The sequence below is a fragment of the Sturnira hondurensis genome, unplaced genomic scaffold (assembly GCF_014824575.4).
Source record: "Sturnira hondurensis isolate 20B ecotype Veracruz unplaced genomic scaffold, ASM1482457v3 Scaffold0002840, whole genome shotgun sequence".
NCBI lineage: Eukaryota > Metazoa > Chordata > Mammalia > Chiroptera > Phyllostomidae > Sturnira > Sturnira hondurensis.
The window spans coordinates 13,679,860-13,703,820 of NW_028075471.1; positions in this window are offsets into that span (position 1 = coordinate 13,679,860).

Genomic DNA, 23,961 nt, shown 5'->3' on the forward strand with positions numbered 1-23,961 from the left:
AAATGTGATGAGAGAAATAGACAACATAAATTCCCCAACATTCTTTCCAATGTACTGTCTTTGTCCTGTCCCTGTCACCACTTTAAACAAGTCTTTAGACTTTAGAGAGTATTTGTGTTTCTAATAAAAAGCAAAGTTGTCAGAGAGCCTAACTTTAAATTACTGTTGCATTTCTGATAAAAAGCTGCCATATCATTTAAGTTTCAACAATTTTACAGGTTCCCATATATATGAATACATTATACTATTATTTTAACAAATAGTTTTTGAAGGAAGGTCATTTTTCTTCATGTCTACATTTCATCTGTTTATATTTTCTTTCTTTTTACTGACATACCTGACAGCTTCTGCAAGGCTTTGAAAAGTCATTTCATTTCAAAGGTAGCCATCACATTTCAACAGCTGATAAACCAAAGACCATGCCGAGCAAGGTCTTCAGGCTGTCACAGAGGCAATGAGTGACAACTCTTGTTTGCCATTTTGCTGGAGGAAGGGATATGGCTGATTCCTTCTTGTTCAGCCCCTTACTTGTCAGTAAACACTAGTTTTTAGGAAATCAGTTTTCTTGGGTTTTCTTACCAATGAAGTATTTTTCCCCATATCAGTAGATAATTACATCATATATTTGGGGAAACTGGAGCCCATCTTCACAATAGAAGCAGTACTTAGATGCAGATTAAGTCCAATTAGATTCACCATCTATGCTATGAAGAAAACAATATCAAGCAACTTTTAATCTAGTGTGAAACAAAAAGATTAAACCAAGATTAAAGCACCAGTATTATGATGAACTGCCGTGACGAGCCCTGTGATAGCACTGCACTCTCAGAGCTGCTTCCAATGGTAAGTATGCAAGGAATAGATTTTCCCTGATAACGCATGTAATTAGAGCACAGAACCAAATGTTCTGTTCAAATTCATGACATGCTCGACTAATAAAGGAAGAGAAGATAAGGCCCTTGCTATTTATTTGCATGAAAAATTTCAATATAGGGTATACTTTAGAGAAATTTGTTTTTAATTTAGGTGACTATATGAGATTTTAACCCTGAGTTGTATTTTGAGTTGACCTGTGAGAATTTATGCAGAAAAGACTGTGATGCTTACAACCCAGACAGGCATTGCTTTTTTGTTGTTGTTAATTCCTGATTGTCTCATTCAGTCAAGAAAAGCAGACATTTTTTCTTTTTAAAAGGCCACTGTAGGAGAATTTGCTTTTATGAAAGATAATCAGCAAGAGCTGATAGGAATCTTAGCAGGAATATATTCTTTTTAAATTTAGACATTCAAGAAGTTAGATATATTGGTTCAGCAGTGATGGTTTTCCACTTAGCTGTATAAAGCATATCTACCTTGTATATTGTATGAATATATCTGAGAGGCCTCTTTGTATCACCAGCTCTTCAGGGTGAATTGTGGACAACTCAGTGGGTACTTGAAAGAAAGTTTTACATCAACTCTTGTGCTTATTTTTTCATGATAGATGTTAGTGTCACATCCACTGGATATATGCAAGAAATTGCTCTTAAGAGTAGGTCTTTTCCTCATTTTTAAAAACAACTGGTATCAACATTTCTGTATAATGTATCATATAACTGCAGAAATCCATATCTATGATGCAATAAAAAATAGCTAAGCATGAGACAAAAGGCAAATGTCTCACGTTGTATGGTTAACATTACTCGAAATACTAATGAGCAAGAATAACTGGTATGCACCCAATGCAGATATGAAATATAAAAGTAGTTTGGCCCATGTTACTAAAAGGCATCAAGATGCACTCAAACACTCAAGCCAAACTGGGGAATCACTTCTGCTTCCTCCCTTTACCTTTCCTCCCAATTTCAACCCATCAACAACTTCTGTCAATTTTCCTTTCCAACACACTTGTATATCATGAAGTTGACAAACCTTTCTAGCTCCATCCTGGCTCATACCATCATCTCTGGATGCGTGGTCTCCTAAAAAGGTCTTTAAAAAAAAAGATGCCCCTCTATCCTTGGCCTCCACTAATCCATTTTCCATAGAATTGTGAGACTAATTATATCGTGTGGATCTAATTTAAAATCTTCCATTGCTTCCCCTTGCATTTAGAATAAATCCAAAGAATTAACCACAAGGCCTCTGGAATCTAGCCTCTGATTTTTTGTCTAACCTCCTTTCCCATGGGGAAAGGACTATTGCCACACCCCTAAGCCATCCTCAGGAACTTCCCTATTTCAAGGCCTACTGTTCTTTGTGCCTGGGTCACTCTACATCTTCCTTGTTTCTTTATGTCTCAACTAAAATAGCCTCTCTTCGAATGAATCTTTCTCTTGCTACATCTGGAGTAATTCTTGCCCTATTCAGCAATTTATTTTATTGCACTTATCAAAATTTGAAATAACTTTGTCTGTTAACCTTTAATATTGTCCATTTCCTCATGAAAAGGTCAGTGTCATGAAGGCAGGAGCAATGCCTGTCTTGGTTACTGCTATAACTACAGTGACTCCTCCCTCAATAATTGTTATATGAATATATGAACTTATTGCAACTCTACTTTTATAGATAGAGGTTGAAAAATGCAGAGATACAGGTAAATTCCAGAGGAAAAACTGTCCTTGACTTATTTTCATGTTTAGGGAGCACAGGTTTTCTTTCCTCCCCACCCTAACCTAAATGTTTAATTATGTCTAATTTTCACAAGGGAAAAGTAAAAGGAATAGATATTCTCATATATATATTATATATTCTCATAATATATATATTCTCATATATATATATAAGCTAACCTCCTTTTGGAAGCTATGCTATCTCTCTTGGGACACTTCAGGAACAGGAAGATACTAGAGTTGCAAATGCTTCCCTGAGTGTCACATTTGTTGCTAAAGAACATGCAGACTGATTACAACCAGTGAGTGTTCACTGTACAAAACGGGTATAACAGGCTTATAATAAGTGACAAGAGTTTTTGACTGACATGTGTCACAAGTCAAGCTACAATGGGAATGCTAAAGAAAGTATTCTATAACAAAACATAAGCAAAAATGAATTCGTGAACAAATATATATTTTAAGAGTTCAAAATATTTTATAAGTTCTATTTTAACTTGAAGTGCTATTTTATTATTATTGATTACTCAAAAAATTGAAAAGCAAGTAAAAGTAGTTGATAATCTACCACTATACTTATTAAACAGCATTTTTATCAGTGGTAAACATTTTATTCCATGTAATTTGAAATTTAAATACTTATAAGCATGGACATTTTGAGGGGTATAATGGGAATATTTCAGGTAAATTTTAAGTACAAAATAGCTGACTGTAAATATTTATTTCTGAAAACCATGGTTAGGAGTATAGTCTTTTATAACTAGGGATAATTTAATGGCAATTTTTATAAACATGGCTAAAATATAAGTGAATGGAATGGTTTTTCCTGTGAACCAGAGACAGGTACTATCAAATATAATTTATCCAGTCAAATATATCAGTTTATTCAGTTGTGGTAAAAGCACTGGGAAGATTCTGAATTCTGATTTTAATTTCTTACCCAGAATTTATTTCTACTTAAAATGTGCAAGAAACTTTAAAAGGTTGAAAATCAGAGCTTTACTCTAAGATCCTACCTGGTTGGTCTCTGTTGGTTCCTCCATTGCTAAAACTTCCATTTAATTCTGGTTAAGTATATCATTCTTCTAGTTAGGTAGTGGTGATTTCCTGACTTCTGGAATCTTTCATAAGTGGACATCAGTCCATGAACAATGGAAAAAGTAATACCAGAAATTATCATGAAGGGGTTGAATGGGGAGAAGGGACCATTCCACAGGAAAACATTGCCCAGCTCACATTGAAGAGATGATGCCCACCACTCAGATGTGGTGTGGCATAGTTGGGCACAGAGGCATGTTAGGGTCTCTGTGGGCCTCCCACTGGTGTTTCCCTGGCTTTGACATGCATGCATGTGAATCTGTTAGTTTGTAGGTCCACACATGCATGTGCACATATTTCACCACAAGCAATATAACAGAATAACAGCAATACTGGAAAATTCTGGACTTTTAGAGTGAATCAGAAAAGCATATCACCAAGGCTATGTTTCTAGAATCAGAAAGATGCTTATAGCTTTGATTTCATCAGCTTGTCTCTCCAAAGGAGGATTTGAAAGTCATCTCACGTCTGCAGCTCAAGCAGAACAGATTTCAAAAGAACTAAGGGAGAGACAGAAAGCTTTAGGACCATAATATCACAAGAAGAATGCCTTGTGGAGGGGTCACAAAGGCACATTCATTTAAATATTAAGGGGAATACCCCTACTTAAAATTTACTCCTCACCTGAAACTATAGTTCTTCTGGTAAAGTAATAAGATCTGTTATGAGAAACTGGCTGCCTTAGCACATCTCTGGGTGGGACAAGAATGACAGACACTTAACAGAAAAGATTAAAACTCCTGGCCAAAGATTTCCAGTAGCTGCTAAGAAAAGAGGAGAAAGCAAAATATTAGAGCCTCACTGTAACCAGATATAAACACATACATGCACATTAACATGTGCACTCACATCTACATGCCCACACACACAAACATGTGTGTATAAAAACAGACACCTATATGCATACACACATGCACACACACAGATGCTGCACATATTCACAACATAATATGCATACCTACCAGGATGCACATGCTTAAGCACACGTGTAACACATGCTCGTTCACATGTTTACTTTGGGCTAAACTGGGTCATCCAGTTTAGTCCTTTTCACTCAATCATTTTGTTATGTCTGTCAGTGTTGGGAGCCATCCCTCCTGGTTTCAGAGACTGTAGCCTCATTAGCTGACAAAAAGGTCCCATGGCTAAGACAGAGTGAAAAGGCCTTGGGGCCATGAGCCACTAATGAGAGAGAACATTTCCTCTTGGCAGGAGCACAGCCCCTGCCTCCCTCATATCCTCCTGCTTGGCCCTGGAGGATGACTGGTTAGCCAATAACAGGTAAGACTTCTCAAGAGAAGGACAACCTAGGACAGGCACAGATGTGCAGTGCCATTAGGGAAGGGTTTAGGAGTCTATAGAAAAGGGGTAGAAAAACCTTCACCCTTCGATTTTGTCATAGCCTGAGTCTTCAGTCTTTCTGTAAAAGTCTCCTAATCTCTTGGCTGTTTTGCTCTCCCTGAATGACTCAGCCTGAAAACAATGCCAGAGGCAGTGGTGGCCTTGTATTGGAACAGATGGCTCCTGGGGGACAAATCTGGCCAGAGAAAGAATATACATAGTTTCTTTTGAGGTTTGCTGTGCCATGTTGGTATGAATCAGACACTTGAGATAAAGCCAAGCCTGATCAGAGACAATTCCTGTGTTTCTTCAACTATTATCTCTAAATGATATCAGTTTCTCATGACTGTAGCTTTTTGGACACTGGTTGATGAACTTTATGTGCATGCTATGTATCTCTGTATGAGCTAAACTCAGTAAAGACTCTGGGAAGGAGATGTTCTGTACCCTTCTCTTTTGAGAGATTGGTCATCTTTCCTCCCCAAGCAGATCATGTCTTGGTAGATTTATTTTTATCCACCACAGTGGGAAAACTCTGTGGGTGGAGCCCCCACCACCATGAAAGCTTGTACATTCAAGAACCTCTGTAGGAATAGTTCTAGATCAGTGGTAACAAAGTAGATGGCCCACAAATTGGCATCAGTCCAAGGATGTATTTTATTTGACTTATAAAATATATATGACACATTGATTCGGTTGCCAAAACTTATATATCAAGAAGTTTTATATAAAAATAAAGACTTTCAGATTCTTTTGAATCTGGAACCACAGTCCAGTAATGGCCACAAATGGCTGGACCTGGGACAGCTTCCCTCAAAGAGACCTTGTGCTCTCAACTCCCAGAACCATACTCCATTACCTGTTGTTTCTCAAATGCTCATGTGCATCACCTAGGGATATTGTCAAAGTGCAGCTCCAAACCAGAGGTCTGAGAAGATACCTGAAATCCTGCATTTCTACCAAACTTTGAAATTATGCTGCTGCTGCTGCTCCTCTAAAGACCGTGCTTGAGGGTCTAGTAAACCCCAATTCCACCCCTTATAGGCTTGCCAGACTTAGCAAAGACAACACAGGACACCCAGTTAAATTTGAATTCAAGAAATACTGAATACTTTTTTAAGGTATAAGTATGTCCCATGCAATATTTTGGATATACTTATCCCAACCATCCCAAAATACATTGTTTTTCTGAAATTTAAATTTAACTGGGCTACCTATTTTTTTCTCTGGCAACCCTAACTCCATACCTAATATGTTTTCTAATTCCAGTCTGCTTCACAAGTCTGTGTAGGAATTTAATGCGAGCAGATTTTGAGAATGGGATTTGGGAGCACATGATTAATTGAGAAAGCCCACAGGAGAAAGGGAACCAGGGAGGGAGGGCAGAATAGAGCAGGGGAAAGGCTAAACAAAGCCATGGTCTCAAGTAGAACCTAGCTTAAGTTTGAAGCACAGTTTTGAATTCTGTGTTAGGTACTTACTGTGGGCTGCTCCCAAAGCTAGGATTAACTTTTCAGGTGAGAATAACTTTCTCTGCTGAGAAATCTCTGGTGAAAAAGGCAAATGCTAGCCATTAACAACACTCACAGCAGAAAGGAAATATGTGAATCTTCCTAGTAAATAGGATCTTGGCATCAACAACATCCACTAGAGATATTCCAGTCATGAGTATCCAGTTAGTCTACATAGTCTAAAATTCACTCATGATTTTGATGTTACACAAAGGTAGCTTCATTTAGTGAACTCTGCAAAAGAGTTGGCAACTTATTCTTTTTGGAGGCATTATATACCATAAACATATTGTACATCTCAATAGCATACACTTGGCTTTATCTATGATTCAATCCAGTGAAATTCAGCAAGTAGTTACTATTATTCACTATTTGAAAATCTTTATAATGTATCACTTGTTCTTCCTAAGTACTCTGTGGGAAAAAGCAGGCTGGGTTTCCATATTCAGAACACACTGGAGAACACAAGGTCGCCAAACACAACTCCTTTCAGTACAGTTGAGAGTCTCAAAGAAGTTAACTTACTTTTTCAAAGTCTGAATGATTAAATATGCATTAACCAGAACTTAAAAACAAGTTTTCTGATGCTTCCTTTGCTTTTGAATAAGTATTCAAGTCAAAATATTCATAAGTGGGCACTTATAAATAACAAACATGCATGTCCTAAAAGGATAAAAAATTTGTTCAGCAAACTATCTTTAAATAATTATTGAAATAATTTTGAAATAATTATAGACTCATAGTAATTTGCAAAGATAGTACAGAGAGGTCTGTCTATAATTATCCAAGGAGTTACATTTATCAATAATTCATTCCTCTTTGTTGCTGAATGGTATTTCATGATATGTACAGCATATCATTTCATGAATGTACAACATTGTATTTAATCATTCACCTACTAAACTTTTTAGCTTTTTCATTGATTTTTCCATTGTTTTCTGTTTTTTAATTTATTAATTTATTATATTATATTTATTATTTCCTTTCTTGTGGTCACTTTGCATTCAGTATGCTCTTTCAGTTTTTTTAGGGTGAAACACTTCATTATTGAGTTGAAGTTTTTCATCTTTTCTTTTCTAATATCATGGGTTATTTACAAATTCATTGTTTAGTATCCAAGTGTTCAGAGATTTTCTTGTTATATTTTTGTTTTATATTTATAGTTTGGGAATACACTCCATATGATTTGAATTTTTTTACATTTGTTGAGCTTTTTTATTTTAAAGATTTTATTAATTTATCTTTAGAGGGAAAGGGAAGGAGAGAAGGAGAGAAATATCAATGTGTGGTTGCCTCTCATGAGTCCCCTGCTGGAAACTGGCCTGCAACCCTGGCATGTGCCCTGACTGGGAATCGAACCGCAATTGTATGGTTCGCAGGCCCATGCTCAATACACTGAGCTACACCAGCCAGGACTGTTGAGCTTCTTTAAATGGTCCATATCATTATACATGTTGATGTATGTTCTGTGAATGCTCAAACAGAATGTTATTCTTCAGTAACCGTGAAGAGTGTCCTACGTGTATTGATTCGACCTGAGAGTATTTGGTGCTAATGATATATCCTTGCTGATTTTTCATACAGTTTTCCATCAGTTGTTAATAGAGGGTGCTGAAGTCTCTAACTGTAATTGTGTTTTTGCCTATCCTTTTAGTTCTATAAGTTTTTGCTTCACATATTTTGCAGCTGTGTTGTTTGGTGCATGCACATTTAGAATAACTATGTATTCTTGGTGGATTGACACTATTATCACATGTATTGTTCTTCTCTGTCTGATATTTATATAACCACTCTGGATTTGTTTTTCTTTTTCTTCTTTATAGTTTTTAAACAACAACTCTCCTGGTGTATAATTTAGATACCACGAAATTCACTTTTATATTTTACAGTTCAGTAGTTTTATTATAATCACAGAGTTGTACAACCATTACCACTATCAAATTTAAGTGAATTTCACAGCCATCCCTTTCTGCACCCAACCCCTAGCAACACTAACCTACTATCTGTCTCCTCAGATTTGCCTAGTCTAGACATCTCACATAAATGAACTTATACACGTTCTTCTGTTATTGAATTTTTCACTGAGCATAATGTTTTCAATGTTACTGTATGTTGTAGTATACATCAGTACTTCATTAATATTTATGACTGAATAATACTTCATTTGTGGATATACGACATTGTTCTGGCTTGTTTTCTCCTTTTGTATTTTATAAGTAATATAACAATAAATATTAATGTATACATTTTTGTGTAGACATATGTCTTCATTTCTCTTGAGTATATATGTAGGTTTGAACTCTATCTCTAACATTTTGAGGAACTGCAAACTGCCAAACTGTTTTCCAAAGTGGGCTTTCCATTTCACAATTTCACCAGTTATGTGTGAGAGTTCCTATTTCTACACCATCATTAACATTTGTTATTGTCTGTCTTTTGATTTAGCTATCCTAGTGAGTGTGAAATAGCATTTTACTGTGGATTTAATTTGCATGTTTCTGATGACTACTGATGTTCACTATCTCTCTATATATTTATTGGCCAATGTCATACCTTATATAGTGTAATGTTTATTCAAATCCTTTGCCCATTTTTAAATTGGGTTATTTGTTGAATTGTAAAAATCTTTGTTGTACTCTGAATAAAAGTCTTTTATTGCATACATAATTTTCAAATATTCCCCCCATTTTGTGAATTGTCTTTGCATTTTTTAATGATTGCATTGAAGCAAAAAAAGTTTTTAATTTTGAAGAAATCTAATTTTTTTTATGTTTTGCTGTTTGTGTCATACTTAAGAAACCATTGCCTAGGCCAAAAATATTTACTCCTATATTGCCTTCTAAGAGTTTTATAGTTTTACCTCCTTCATTTAGAGCTAAGATCTACTTTGAAGTAATTTGTGTATGATGTGATTAATGTTTGCATGATAAATCTCTATTCATTCTTTTACTTTCAACCTACCTATATCATAATAGTGAAGTGAGTTTATTGTAGATAAAATATAGTTGTTTCGTGCTTTGTAATCCACTCTGCAAGTTTCTGTTAATTTATAGACTTGGACTATTTGTATTTAATATAATTATTGATGTATTATGACTTAATAGCTTAAGTCATAATGACTTAATAGCTTAAGTCATAATACAAAACATTTAATGTCTTATATTGTTGATTTTTCTCTCTTTTAAAAATTTCTGTTTTCTTTTCCTTGTATTCCTATAAGTTACTTGAACACTTTTTTTTAGCATTCTAAGTTATCTATACTCTTTTAGTGTATCTCTTTATACACTAAAAGTGCAGGGGAATGGGGACAACTCTAACTAAGCAACAAAAATAAAAAAAAATTAAAAAATATCTGTCTTCTACATACTTTGAGATATACATTAGATATTGTTATGATTTTTGCTCCAACTGTCAAACATAATATAGAAAATATAATAATAGAAGGAAATATATATCTTGCTCTTTCCATTGTTCTCTTTTGCTTTCTGTTAATCCAAAAATTTTTTCTTTTATGCTTCTCTATCTGCTTAAAATTTTGTTTTATTGCTTCTGTTAGGGCAAGGTTTCTGGCAACAAATTCCCCCAGTTTTCTTTATCTGAGAAAACCTTGATTTCTTTTTTTTCAAAATACAAGCAAAAGTTTATTTAGAAAGTCATGGAAGTAGAAAAAATGAGGCAGCTGGGTTGTGTGGATTCAGGAAACAAGTTACAGAGGCAAAAGAAGTGTTCTTGAAGCTTAGGAAAGAGAGAGCAAGTGTATGTACCTTGAGAGAAGAAGAAGAGAAGTGAAGGTGAGAGAGAGAGAATTCTTTGCAGTTTTAAAGCATATTTTCTTTGGATATAAAACATAGGATTAGTGATTGACATTTATTTAAGTGCTTGAAAAAATGTGTGCAACTTCCTTATGGCTTTTATTATTTCTGATGAGAAATTTGCTTTCATTTGAATTTGTACTTCTATAGTTAACACATTTTTTTTCTGACTGCCTTCATGATTTTTCTTCGTCTTTAGTTTTAGAAAGTTTGATATGATGTATTTTTGGTTGGATATCTTTGGGTTTTTCTGTTTTGAATTCACTCGGCTTCTTGAACCTGTAGGTATATATCTTTTATCATATTTAGAAAAATTTCATCTACTTTCTTTGAATACTATCCCACCCCCATTCCCTTTCACTTCTTATCTTGATCTCCAAAAACATGAATGTTGGACTTTTAAATATATTTTATTGATTATGCTAATACGTTGTCCCATTTTCCCCCCTTCACTCCCCTCCACCCTGCACAGCCCCTCCCACCCACATTCCCCACTTTTAGTTCATGTCCATGTGTCATACTTATAAGTTATTTGGCTTCTATATTTCCCCTACTATTCTTACCCTCCCTCTGTCTATTTTCTACCTACCATCTATGCTACTTATTCTCTGTACCTTTCCCCCCTCTCTCCCCTTCTTCTATTCCCCTGTTGCTAATCCTCCATGTGATCTCCATTTCTTTGGTCCTGTTCCTGTTCTAGTTGTTTGCTTAGTTTGTTTTTGTTTTTGTTTTAGGTGTAGTTGTTAATAATTGTGAGTTTGCTGTCATTTTACTGTACATTTTATCTTCTTTTTCTTAGATAAGTCCCTTTAACATCTCATATAATAAGGGCTTGTTGATGAGAAACTCCCTGAACTTGACCTTATCTGAGAAGCACTTCATCTGCCCTTCCATTTTAAGTGAAAGCTTTGCCGTATAGAGCAATCTTGGATGTAGGTCCTTGCCTTCCATGACTTGGAATACTTCTTTTCAGCCCCTTCTTCCCTATAAGATTTCCTTTGAGAAGTCAGCTGACAGTCATATGGGCACTCCTTTGTAGTTAACCCTCTTCTTTAGTCTTGTTGCTTTTAAGATTCTCTCCTTATCTTTAATCTTGGGTAACTTAATTATGATGTGCCTTGGTGTGTTCCTCCTTAGGTCCAACTTCTTTGGGACTCTCTGAGCTTCCTGGACTTTCTAGAAGTCTATTTCCTTTGCCAGAATGGGGCAGTTCTTTATTATTTGTTCCAATAACTTTTCTACTTGTTGCTCTTCCTCTTCTTCTTATATCCCTATAATTCAGATATTGGAATGTTTAAAGATGTCCTGGAGGTTCCTAAGCTTCTCCTCATTTTTCTGAATTCTTGTTTCTTCATTCTTTTCTAACTGGATATTTCTTTCTTCCTTCTGGTCCATCCCATTGGTTTGAGTCCCAGTTTCCTTTCCATCACTGTTGGTTCCCTGTACATTTTTCTTTATTTCACTTAGCATACCCTTCATTTTTTCATCTATGTTGCAACCAAATTCAGTCAATTCTGTGAGCATCCTGATTACCAATGTTTTGAATTGTGCATCTGATAGGTTGGCTATCTCCTCATTGCTTAGTTGTATTTTTTCTGGAGCTTTCATCTGTTCTTTCATTTGGGCCGTTCTTTTGCCTTGATATGCCTAGATTTTTTTTATGGTTCCTCATTACTGAGATTGTATATATGAAATATATATACATATATAAATTACATTTATATACATTTATATACATTGTATACAAATATATACATTTGTATACATTCATATACATTTATATATATATAAAATCTTTCTGTCTTACTCTTCTCCTTCTGATAGATTATATATATATATACATATATATATATATATATATATATATAATCTCTGACTTTCATATCAATAGGTTCCAACAAAAAACATCATACTAAAATTAAGATAATTAGAGGAGGGTTATTTTATAGAAAGTGTTTACCAAAAAAAGCCTATAGAAAACTGTTTCCAACAATGACATGGGGAGAATAAAGTGTTAACAAGCCTGCAAGGATGGAAAGAGCAGTTACTATTGCCTGTAAGGAGATGTTTAGCCAGTGTTTACAAATTCATGTTTTTAGTAGGGGCTTTTGACTACTCCATACATCTTGTCTCCTGCCTACTTCTTTTAAAATATCTTGATTTATTATGATTAAGTGAAAGTTAGGTTGGGCCATTAATTGATTGCAAATAAATTTGACTAAAACCCACCTCCTAAAAATAACATTAGGAAAAAAATATTCTGTGTTGACATATTAAACAGAGACCCTCTGACAGTAGAATTTCACCACCTTTGAAGCTGATTATACCCAGAATTAAAACAGACAAACTTGTGTTGAATTCAACCTACATAGTGGATTTTTTGGACTACATAGTATTTAAAAAACAAATTGGAATTAGCCACCAATACTTGAAAATAGAAACATTTTATATTACATCAAGGTTGCTCTTGATTTTAGTTCAACCTGCAAATTTTTGGCAACAGTGGTCTCACGTAGCCTCTCAGCAACACTGAACCTGTGATCTATGGGGAATCTTTATAGCTGCTCCATTAAGAAGGTGCTGTCTAGTTTGTACTTTCCCATCCCGTACCATTTGTTCATTCATTCAGATAGTCATTCATACACTCATCCAAATATTACTATTTCCTAAGTACCTACTCTGTGCCAGAAGACACTGTGCTAGATTCTGCCCTCCCAGAATTTATAGTCTAAGACTCTCAGGGAAAATAAGAAATAGTTCTATAAATTTGCAATTTTATAAGAGTGCTATGATAAAAGATGTTGATAGAGGGTGCTATGAGAGCATTTGCAAGGGGGTCCTGGAGTATTGTAGGAGTAGAGGAGGGTCAGAAAGTTTTTCAGGAAGAAATAGTTCTCAGAGCTAAGATGTGAAGGGCCAGGAGAGGTTAATTGGGCCAGTATGTTCTAGAAGGAGGGACTAGTGTGTATGTGAGTGTGTTTGTGTGTGTGTGTGTGTGTGCGTGTGTGCTGGGGGAGTGGTTAAGGGAGGAGAAATTGTCCAAGTTCCTGAAAGCTGTATAGAGACAGTGGCTGGCACAGAATGAGGCTGGGGCAGATATATACAGGATCAGATCAGGAATCTTGTGAATAATTTTCAGTGACTGGCCTTTGTTTTTAAGAGCAGTAGGTAGTCACTCAGGACTTTTTCAATAAGTAAGTAGCAGGAGAAGAATTGTGTTTTTTATTAAATTATTTTTTAATTGTTATTCTAGTATAGTTTTTCCATTTTCCCCCTTTGCCCTCCTCTGCCCATCCCATCTCCCACTCCAACAGTCAATTCCCATACTGTTGTCCTTGTCCATGACCCATGGAAGGGAAGGGACTAGACAAAGAATTGTGTTTTAAAAATAACATTCTAATTACTGAGTAGAAAGGTTTGTATGGGAGCAAAATGTACTAGAGCTTACAATATAGAAATAGGCTTCAAAATTGACGTGGATGTTAAACTGTTGAACAGCACTGGAAAGGCACAAAGATATAAAAGGAGACATTGGATTTGCTGCCCAGATCTACTCCACCCTGCTAAACACTCTGGAGGCTGATCGATGCAGAGGGATCCTCCGCAGGCTCCTGGACCTACTGCATTCTGATGGTTGTGCTCAGCCGGTATGTACCGCCCGCAGAAGTTTAGAGGGTGGCAGAAGAGTGCCATCACGGAATTTATTTACTGAGCTCCTCCCTGCTGTATTGTTAGTGGTTGCATTTCTATTCCAAAGGGCGTGGGTTTTGTCAAACATGGGTTTCCTTAACTTCCCCCTATCCTTGCCTTCAAGTTTAGGGGCAGGACAGCCTTCCACTGCTGCCCAAACAAGGGTTTCATAATTCATTGTTAATTTTCCTACCACTGCCCATATATGTCTGAAGAGTCCCTTCATTAAATTCTTCTTAGGTACCCCCATTTGAGCCTGCCATTTGTTTCCCGCCAAGATCCCTAGCCTTAATCCAAATTAGGATCATTAATTGGAAACAAACCCAGCTAGGTGCTTTTTACAATTCCTAGTCCTAATCCTAAAAAGTTTTTACTTTTAAAATAAAGAGACTGAAGAAATAATAAAAATCACAATAACAAATCAAAAATAAAAGCATCCAAGAGGCATTATTGTATCTGCCATTCCTTCTGTACTGAGGTCAAGAAAGCACCAGGAGCAGATAAGCACAAAGGGGAGTAGATGAGAAGGGGATTGTAGCCGATGTTGTTTTGTTGCATAGAGAGCTGTATAGATGGCTGCTTCATTTTTCCTTCTCAGTTGCTGGGAGTGTTGGTAGCTCATGGGCCTTAGCTGAGGGGCACTCAGGAACATGTCTTTACTCAAATAGAGTCTCCACACAATGACTCGTTGGTGGGGGCAGAGAACCGCCAAGTAAGTCAACTCTGAATGGGTATCCTAGCTGCAGACTGAGGTTCTGCTGCCACTGCAACATCCTCTCTCTGCCCAGTCCTTCCCCTACACCTCACAGTGTTGATCCCAGGGTCACAGTGTTGCTCCCCAATAAAATTCCTACACAACATTCTCCATTTCAGAGTGTGCTTCTTGAAGGACCTGATTTAAGACAGGTATTATGAACCATTTTCTGATATAAATATAAAAACCTCAAATGGTCAGGACTTCAAGGTGAGGTGTAAAAAAATATTTTTGTAAAATATTGATACTTTTAATACCACAGTGTTGATACCACAGTGTTGATACTTTTAATATAAATTTCTACGCTTGGAACTAGAGGTAGCCAACTTATCTTTTTAGGGAGAATATTGCCACGTGAATCCTGTGTTAAAAATACCATGCATGTGGTTTTAGAAAGTACCATTATTTTAAGGCTGATGAAGCTGAATGACTGACTGTAGGAGACCATTCTGTGAGGCGTGGGCCCAGCCCCCAGTGGCAAACATATACTGCAAAGTAACTCTCTAAAATCCATGCTACACTTTCCAAGGATGACTTTTGCCCTTTTCATTTGCAAATATCTTTCTTCTGTGATGTGATTAGCGGCGCTGGTTCCTTTGTTTTCTGTAAAAAGTAACCACCTAAAGCAACCTGTGCATAGTAAATGAGGACCATCTTGTAATGTGCTGAGAAACCGAATAAAGGCCAGTCACGGCAAGGGCCAGAGCTTTTGCTCCCCTTGAGAAAAAAGCCATTCTGTCCCTTTTCCTCCACTGGACTTGGTAGTTTGTATGAATGTCTCATTTTATCCACAATGACAAGGACACTGCAGGCCAGTGTCTGCATCAAATGACCTTTAGAGAAATGTGCCCATGGAGATAAGTGTATCCAAATGGGCAGACAAAGCTACCTGGTATAATACATATTTCCCCAAGGACACTTGTTATTTTAGCCTTTGTTTCTTAAGCTTTTATTGATATCAGGACCTGAGCTAAGTATTCCATGTGACTCATCTTGTGTAATCTTCAAAAAATTAAAGTAGATCTTATCATTGTCCCCACAAATGCAGTAGAAGTGCACCTGCCAAACATAAGACAAGGTGGGTTCAAGACACTGAACCTCCCCAAACACCAGCTTCCTCAGCTGAAGATGGGCATGAGAGATACAAGCAGAAATATGGTAGCAACTAAATGAGAGCAACAGGCCTTTGGAATCACTTTCCAATGTAAGTTATCCTGCTAATATTACAAATGATAATCAATGCAGTTAATGTGGGTGTGAGTAATGAGTATGTGCGTATTTGAGAGAGAGAGAGCATTGGGATTCAACAGACCAGCAAATTAGCAACTTCATTTTATCCATGAACAACAGGGATAGACAAACTAAATTTCTATTTCAGATTATTCATTTAACACAAACAAGATGATCATTTGCCAGTAGGAAGAAAAAAGTGGGGTATGATATAAAAAAAGACAGAATTGAAAGACATTTTAAAATATGAAGCATGTTTTTGCCTCCTCCATTTCTTTTCTAAAGGCAGTATTGATAATTATTATCCTTATTATGCAAGGTCAAACACCATCATTTCTAGATTCTACCAAGTTACCTCGTCCCTCTGTTTCCTGTCCATCAAGAATATGTTCACTTGACAATACTCTACCCGCCTTCTAAAAAGGTTATCTGATCAAAGGGCTTATAAATAGTGTCAGTCCACTTCAGAGTGATAAAACACCTGTCACAAAGTCAAGTGCAATTTCTCAACTGCATGTCACAGTGATTGGTGGGATTCATGTCACAGTTTTGTAAGAAATAAAATGTTTCATTTCTATCATCTGGAGTTCTGGTTCACTGGGAAACATTTGTAACTAAAGTCATTGTTCACATGCAGGCTAGGGAAGAAGAATGTAACTTCAAATGGGAAATAAGCTGAAAATCTACCCACATAAATTTAACTTAATATTACTAACTTGGATGGATAGATCATTGTTCACAGGCCTGGGTGAGAAAGAGTAGTGTCTCAGAGCCTGAATTATAGGAGAGGGAATATTGGTTTATGAGACAGACTTCAAATGTAAATGTAACACAGGAATTTCCACAGATTCTGTTCTGATACAAAAAGATGATTTTGACAGCCTTAAGAGAAGACACTGCATGAAGTGGTGACCTGGTTTAAAGTTGGCCCTTCTCATGAGAGGAGGGGGGATAACATCTCAAGAGTGATGTTTCAGGAAACTCGGTGTACGCTTAAAAACTTGCATAGTAAGCTCCATATTTTTGGCTATACTTAGACAAAAAAAAGGAAGAAGCTTCTAGTATTCTGGAAGGAACCAAATCCTGATTCACTCATTCTTTCATTCAAAACTCAATCTTTAAGCATAGGCTGACTATACAAAAAATAGAATAAGGCATAATTTTTGTCTTCACAGACTTGGGAATCATGATGTTAAGTGAAGTGGGTTCTCTTTCCCTTTTCAGAACAGTAGATGTTTCTTCACTTTTGGTTATATATTTCTCGTGACAATTACAATGGTGAATAAAAAGGATCTAGGAAGGAGGGAGGGAGAAGGGAAAGAAGAGAAAGAAAAAAAAAAACTAAAGCAAGAAGAAAATCAAAGGCAATTTTATGGCTGCTGCTTCAGTGAAGCCAGATCTTGATCCAGAATGGAGCCCCAAAGTGATCAGCCCAGTGACCTCCTTGGCTTTTTCTTTCATCTCCCCCTCCCTTTAATAAGTGACCACAGGAACACCCTTCTCAAACATCGTATTTGGGGAGAAACTGGCTTAAGAAAAGTACAATTCAGATAAAGTTTAGCTGAGTCTCAGTTCATATTCATGGATCTGGCTAATTTAAACACATACATAGGTAACAGGTAACTGACCCAAATAACTGTATATATGAAATCAAATCCAGCCTCCCCTGAAATAGTTATAATTTTGTTTTATTTCATTATTCAGCATAGAACAGTGGTCCATGTTATGAGCTAGCAAATAAGCAGGTAAAAAAATTCAACACCATAAATTATTAGGGAAATTAAAATTAAAACCCCAGTGAGATATCACGATGCTTCTATTATAATGACAAAAATTTAAAAACATACTGACAATACCAAGTGTTGGTGAGCAAGCAGAGCAATTGAAATTCTCATATGTTGCTGATGGGAATACAAAACAGTACAACTACTTTAAAAAGCAGCCTGGAGTTTCTTGTAAAGTTAAACATATATTTACCATGCAATCCAATAATTCACTCAACCCAAATATCCTTCGCTTGATGAATGGATAAAAAATTGTGGTACATACAGTACCAAAAATACCATTTAGCAATAAAAAGGAGTGAATGAAATGATACTCTAACAACATAGATGACTATGAAATGAATTACACTAACTGAAATGAGTCAGATACAAAAGGCTACATACTGGATGATTCAATTTATATGATGTTATTAAAAAGGCAAACAATAGAGATAGAAAACATATTACTGATTTTTTTGTGGTTGAAGTTGGGGAGAAGGGTTGATAACAAAGGAGACCGGGGAACTTATGGATGCTCTCACCATTCTATATCTTGACTATAGTGGTGGCTACAGCACTATATTGGCTTGTTAAAACCCACTGAGATTTACAATAAAAAATTACTCAGTTTTATTCTATGTAAAATATACTTCAATACAGCAAACTTAAATTTAAAAAGTTAGGTAGCAACCATCAAAAACATTCCTGAGGATTTTATCTATTTTTAATTTTATATGAGCTCTATAGTTAATTCTTTTTAGACAAACATTATAAAGAAGTTTATTTTCTTCTAGAATGATTGATATAGAGTTCACTGTTAATCACAGCCAAAAAGCACATCCAATGGAGAGCAATGTATACCACTCTTATTGAATGGAAAGAAAAAAATAACTGAATATGTGGATAAATTATATGAAGACCTCAAGTTGAGAAAGATAGGTAATATGAATACAAGTATAAATGTGTGTGTCTGCTTGTGTATACTGACAACACAATTCTCTTATGAGTTTGTTCTTTAAAAACAGCAATATTTTCTTTTATTGTTTGAACTGCTACAGTTGTTCTCACATTTTTTCCCTTTTTCTACTCCACCCAGCCCCATCCCTTCCCTTCCCTCAGTCAAACCCCACATCCCTGTACATGTCCAGGAGTCATGCATAAATGTTCTTTGGTTAATCCCTAAATAGCGATTCTAAAATTCTCTCTTTATAGAGTTGCCAAAGGCAAGATGGTATGCCTAGGTCTTATTCCAGAGAGAACTGAATGAATGCGATTAATAAAACAATTTTCAAGAAAACAAGCAAAAGTATTTAACAAAACTCAATATATAGATTAAAAGAAGCCTTCAACCACATAGCCATATTCTGTTGCAGTTAAACTGAACACATTTCCTAAACTAACTGAGTAGAAAATCAAACTATATTACAAATATGTGGAAACTGGAACACACACTTCAGTAATAGGTTGTAGGAATTCACAGTTGTGGGAATAATCACTCACATATGAAGAGTGATATAAAATAGCATTCCTAGAAGAAAAAGTAACTATTTATATTTGTAAAACATATTATATTGTATGTGGATTCTATTCTTTTAAATGTATTGAGGTTTGTTATGTGGCCTAATGTATGGTCTATACTGGAGGTAAGTACTTTTTTGCTTCTGGCTTCTGACATTAGCATCGTACTTTGGTTGGGATTCATTCATGCTGTTGCACTCATCAGTAGTTCCATTTTTAATGCTGAAAAATACCCATTGAATAGGTATACCTATTGGTTGCTCCATTTTCTAGTTCATGGGTAGTTGGTTTGTATCCAGTTACTAAATATTACAAACAAATATGATCTAAGCATCTGCATAGAAGACTGTGTAAAAATAATTTTTTATTTCTCTTGGAAAAATACCCAAAGAGTATTTTTACTCTTATTTAAATATACACTCCCTAAAGTGTATATTTAACTTTATGAGATACTGCCAAACTCTTTTTTCAGGTATCTGTTGTTTGCATTCCCACTGGTAAATATATGAGATTTCAGTCACTAAACATTCTTGCCAACACTTGATGTTTTTAGTCATTTTAATTTGAACATTTGAATGGATGTCATAGTATCTGACTTTAATTTTAACTTCCCAAATGAATAATGATGTCAATTACCATTTTGTGTACTTACTTGCCTTAGTGTACCTTCTTTGGTTAAGTGTTAAAATTGTTTTAACTTTTAAATTCTATTTTTATATTCTTATTAATGCATTGTAAGAGGTTTTTTTTGCATTCTAGATAAAATTATTCTACAGCGTGATTGTGGTGGTTACATTACTGGATATATTTATTAAAACTTATTTGTCATTTAAAATGGAAGATTCCTGTCCTGGCTGGTGTAGCTCAGTGGATTGAGTGTGGGCCTGCAAACCAAAGGATCGTGGTTTGATTCCCAGTCAGGGCACATCTCTGGGTTGCAGGCCAATTCCCAGCAGGGGACACACAAGAGGCAACCATACATTGATATTTCTCTCCCTCTCTCCTTCTCTTCCCCTCTAAAGATAAATAAATAAAAATAAAATAAAATGATAGATTCCTAATGTACGTAAATAAAACTACAATGCTGACTTTAAAAAGGAAATGCTAAGAAACTACAAAGTGATTTAATAATTTGATAGACCATAATTCTCCTAGATAGAATGTCAATGCCAAGTAATGGCACAAACATTTTACTAGGCTTGGTAAAAACTAACTATTTTATCTGTTTCCTTGAGAAAGCAGATTTTATATATCATTGCAAAGTATTCCTCCATTAGGTAGACTATTTGACATGGACACATTTGGTCAGAAATTGCCCCCAAAATACAAATCTATTTTTTGGATAAAGACTCCTAGTTTTATAGTAGAATCTACAAAGTATAAATTATATCCATATACAAGGAGTTTTCTCCCATGGGTTAGTTCCTCAGGAACAAAAACTTTCCTTGTATTCGTGTTTTTATGTTCTCTCATTATATAGTGCTTTCTCAAAGGCTTTGTTTTGAACCTGACAGAATTAGCTCTTTAAAAAGAAAGAGAGAGAGAAGGAGGTTTAACACAGATAAGTATTTCTCAGTTTTTCCTGGAGGAATAATCTCACCATGGCAAGACTGGATATCATTGTAAACAAGCCTTTTAAAAAGCAATCCAGAAAGTGATTACGTTATGGAGATGGGGAACATAAACTTTCAGGAAAAACAGTGACCCTCATTTATGCTGTAGCAAAATTAATACACAAAAGCAGAATGGGCTTGAATTTTAATAATCTGACATTAGGCCTCCATGTGCAGTGATCATAATTGTTACTGTCATTAGGCAAATGCACAGTGGCACTCACTGAGTCTAACTTACAGCTTCTTGTTCTGCCTCAGGAGAGAGACCCAATGGGCCCATAGGTACATGGACCAAATCATAGGCTGCAACCAGCTCTGTGCCTTTGACTTGGGACCAAGACATCTGCTCATTAGAATTGTTGCCAATTTCACTGTTAGTGGATCTATAGTTCTCACCAGGGACACTCTGAAAAGTCAAAACAGACCATTTATTTTCCAGAGAATGAACAACAAGAATACAGCACTATTTTAAACATGGTTATTTCACACACCAAAGAAGAGTGATTTTCCCTGCTAAAGACTGAATAACAGCCTGGTTGTAAAGCCAGATCTAAGACTGCATTTCACATCTTAGATCCACCACTTAAAATCATTCACATTTTTGTGCCTCAGTTTCTTCTTCCGTAGAACCTATCTAACCAGTTGCTGCGTGAGTTGAATGAGTTAGTAAATGTAAAGTGCTTAAAATAGTAGCAGACACCACAGAGGTGTCATTTACCACTTGAGGTGGACTAGGCAATATGTAGGACTATTCCACAATATGACCACTCTCTGTCAGTAAGCTAGACCCAGGCCAGAACAAAGGTCACTTTCTGTACCCCACTCCAGATGTTCTGATCTTAACTGATGTTCATTCAGACATAAATCAGCATCCTTCCCTTGCCTCCTGATATGTACTGGCTCTGGGAATAGGTTCTTGCCCTGACCTAGTCAAGCATGTAATTTCTCTTACCTGGTAGCATTCACATAGCAACACCCCACCTGGCCTTTTTATCCTGTATAATTCTTTGGCACCTGCCAAGTGACACTGGGATTCATCTCATATGACATATGGAAGCTTACCTTCCTATACTATATAATTATCAGACTGGAGTGACTAGCCTCTTTCTTTGCTGTTTTCTTGCCCTCAGCTTACAGAGGTAGATTTTTAGTTTAGAGGCTTTTCTCCGGGTCTGTGTGTATGAACAGGCAGGTGTCACACCCATTTTGCAGATGAAGAAACTGAGTCTTTGATAGAGGGAATGAGTCACACAATCAATTAGTGGCTGAGCCAGGACTAAATTCTCCAACTTCTTATTCCAGTGTTCTATCTAACTTTTCTATCACACATTCTTAAATTCAGCACAAGGAAAAATGGACTTGTCTCATTTACCTGTAAAAAAAGCAATAATCAAGGACCCAATCACTTTTTGACTGTGACACTCTAGAAACTGTAAGGAATTGCTTTGGCTAATAAAACAAGTTTTCAGAAAACACCAGCAGTAACCATAGAGGATCAAACATTCAATTTAGGACTTCTGGCCAAGATGGAGGCATAGGTGGAACCACTGTGCCTCCTTGCACAACCAAGTTTAAAGACAACAAAGTTTTAGTAACAAAAACACAACCAAAACACAGAAAATTAAACTGTATGGAAGTCTGAAAACAACAAACCATTCAGCCAGACCAGTAAGAGGGGTGGAGTAAGTGGCTGGTGAAGCGGAGTGACGCAGGAAAAAGTGGCCAGAACAACCCAGTTGTGCAGGCGGCAGTTGGCAGATCCCAGGCATAGGGTGGCAACAGGCAGAGCCAGTGAGGGTGCAAGGTGGCTGGCTGACTGCAGTGGTCACACATTTGTGCACAGATAAACCAGGTGAGGGAGCAAGCAGTGAGACAGACTGCGAAGACTAGGGCCCCAGTGACTAGAATTAAAGACTAAAAGCACCAGTTGGAAAAACTTTCGGGGTCAAGGTGCCAGGAGAAGCTCCCAGGCTCATAGAGAGTTTGTTGGAGAGACCCACAGGGTCCTGGAAGGTGCACAGGCCCAAGCACCCGGGAGCCAGCACCAGGGGGGCCCGGTTTGCTTGCAGGAAGCAGCAGAGGGGACCAAAATCTGAGAGAGAGCAAGACAAATGACATTGCCCCTCTCTGACCCCACCCCACATACAGCATAACAACCCTGCAACTGGGTTGCCCCACCCTGGTGAACACATAAGGCTCTGCCCCTCATACATAACAGGCGTGACTTGACCAAAACATTATGGCTCAAGAAGAACAGCTCAAAGCCCCAGAGCCAATACTTCTAAGTGACAAAGAGATAGCCAACCTCTCAGATGCACAGTTCAAAATACTGGTGATCAGGATGCTCACAGAACTGGATGATTTTAGTCACAAATTAGAGGAACAAATTAAGGCTAAACTAATTGAAATGAAGGGAAATGCACAAGAAAACAATAGTGATGGAAAGGAAACTGGGACTCAAATCATGGTTTGGATCAAAAGGAAGAAAGAAACATTCAACTAGAACAGGATGCAGAAACAAGAAATCAAAAAAATGAGGAGAGGCTTAGGAAAATCCAGGACATCTTTAAACATTCCAACATCCGAATTATAGGGGTACCAGCAGAGGAAGAGGAAGAGCAACAAGTGGAAAACTTACTTGAACAAATAATAAAGGAGAACTTCCCCAATCTGGCAAAAGCAATAGACTTACAGGAAATCCAGGAAGCACAGAGAGTCCCAAAGAAGGTGGACCAAAACAGGAACACACCAAGGCACATCATCATTACATTAGCCAAGACTAAAATGAAGGAGAGAGTCCAAGAAGCAGCAAGAGATAAGGGCACAGTCACCTACAAAGGACTTCCAATCAGACTGTCAGTGGATTTCTCAAAAGAGACCTTACAGGGAAGAAGGGGCTGGAAAGAAGTATTCCGAGTCATGAAATCCAAAGACCTACATCCAAGATTGCTCTATCCAGCAAAGCTTTAATTTGGAATGGAAGGGCAGATAAAGTGCTTCCCAGATAAGGTCAAATTCAAGGAGTTCATCATCACCAAGC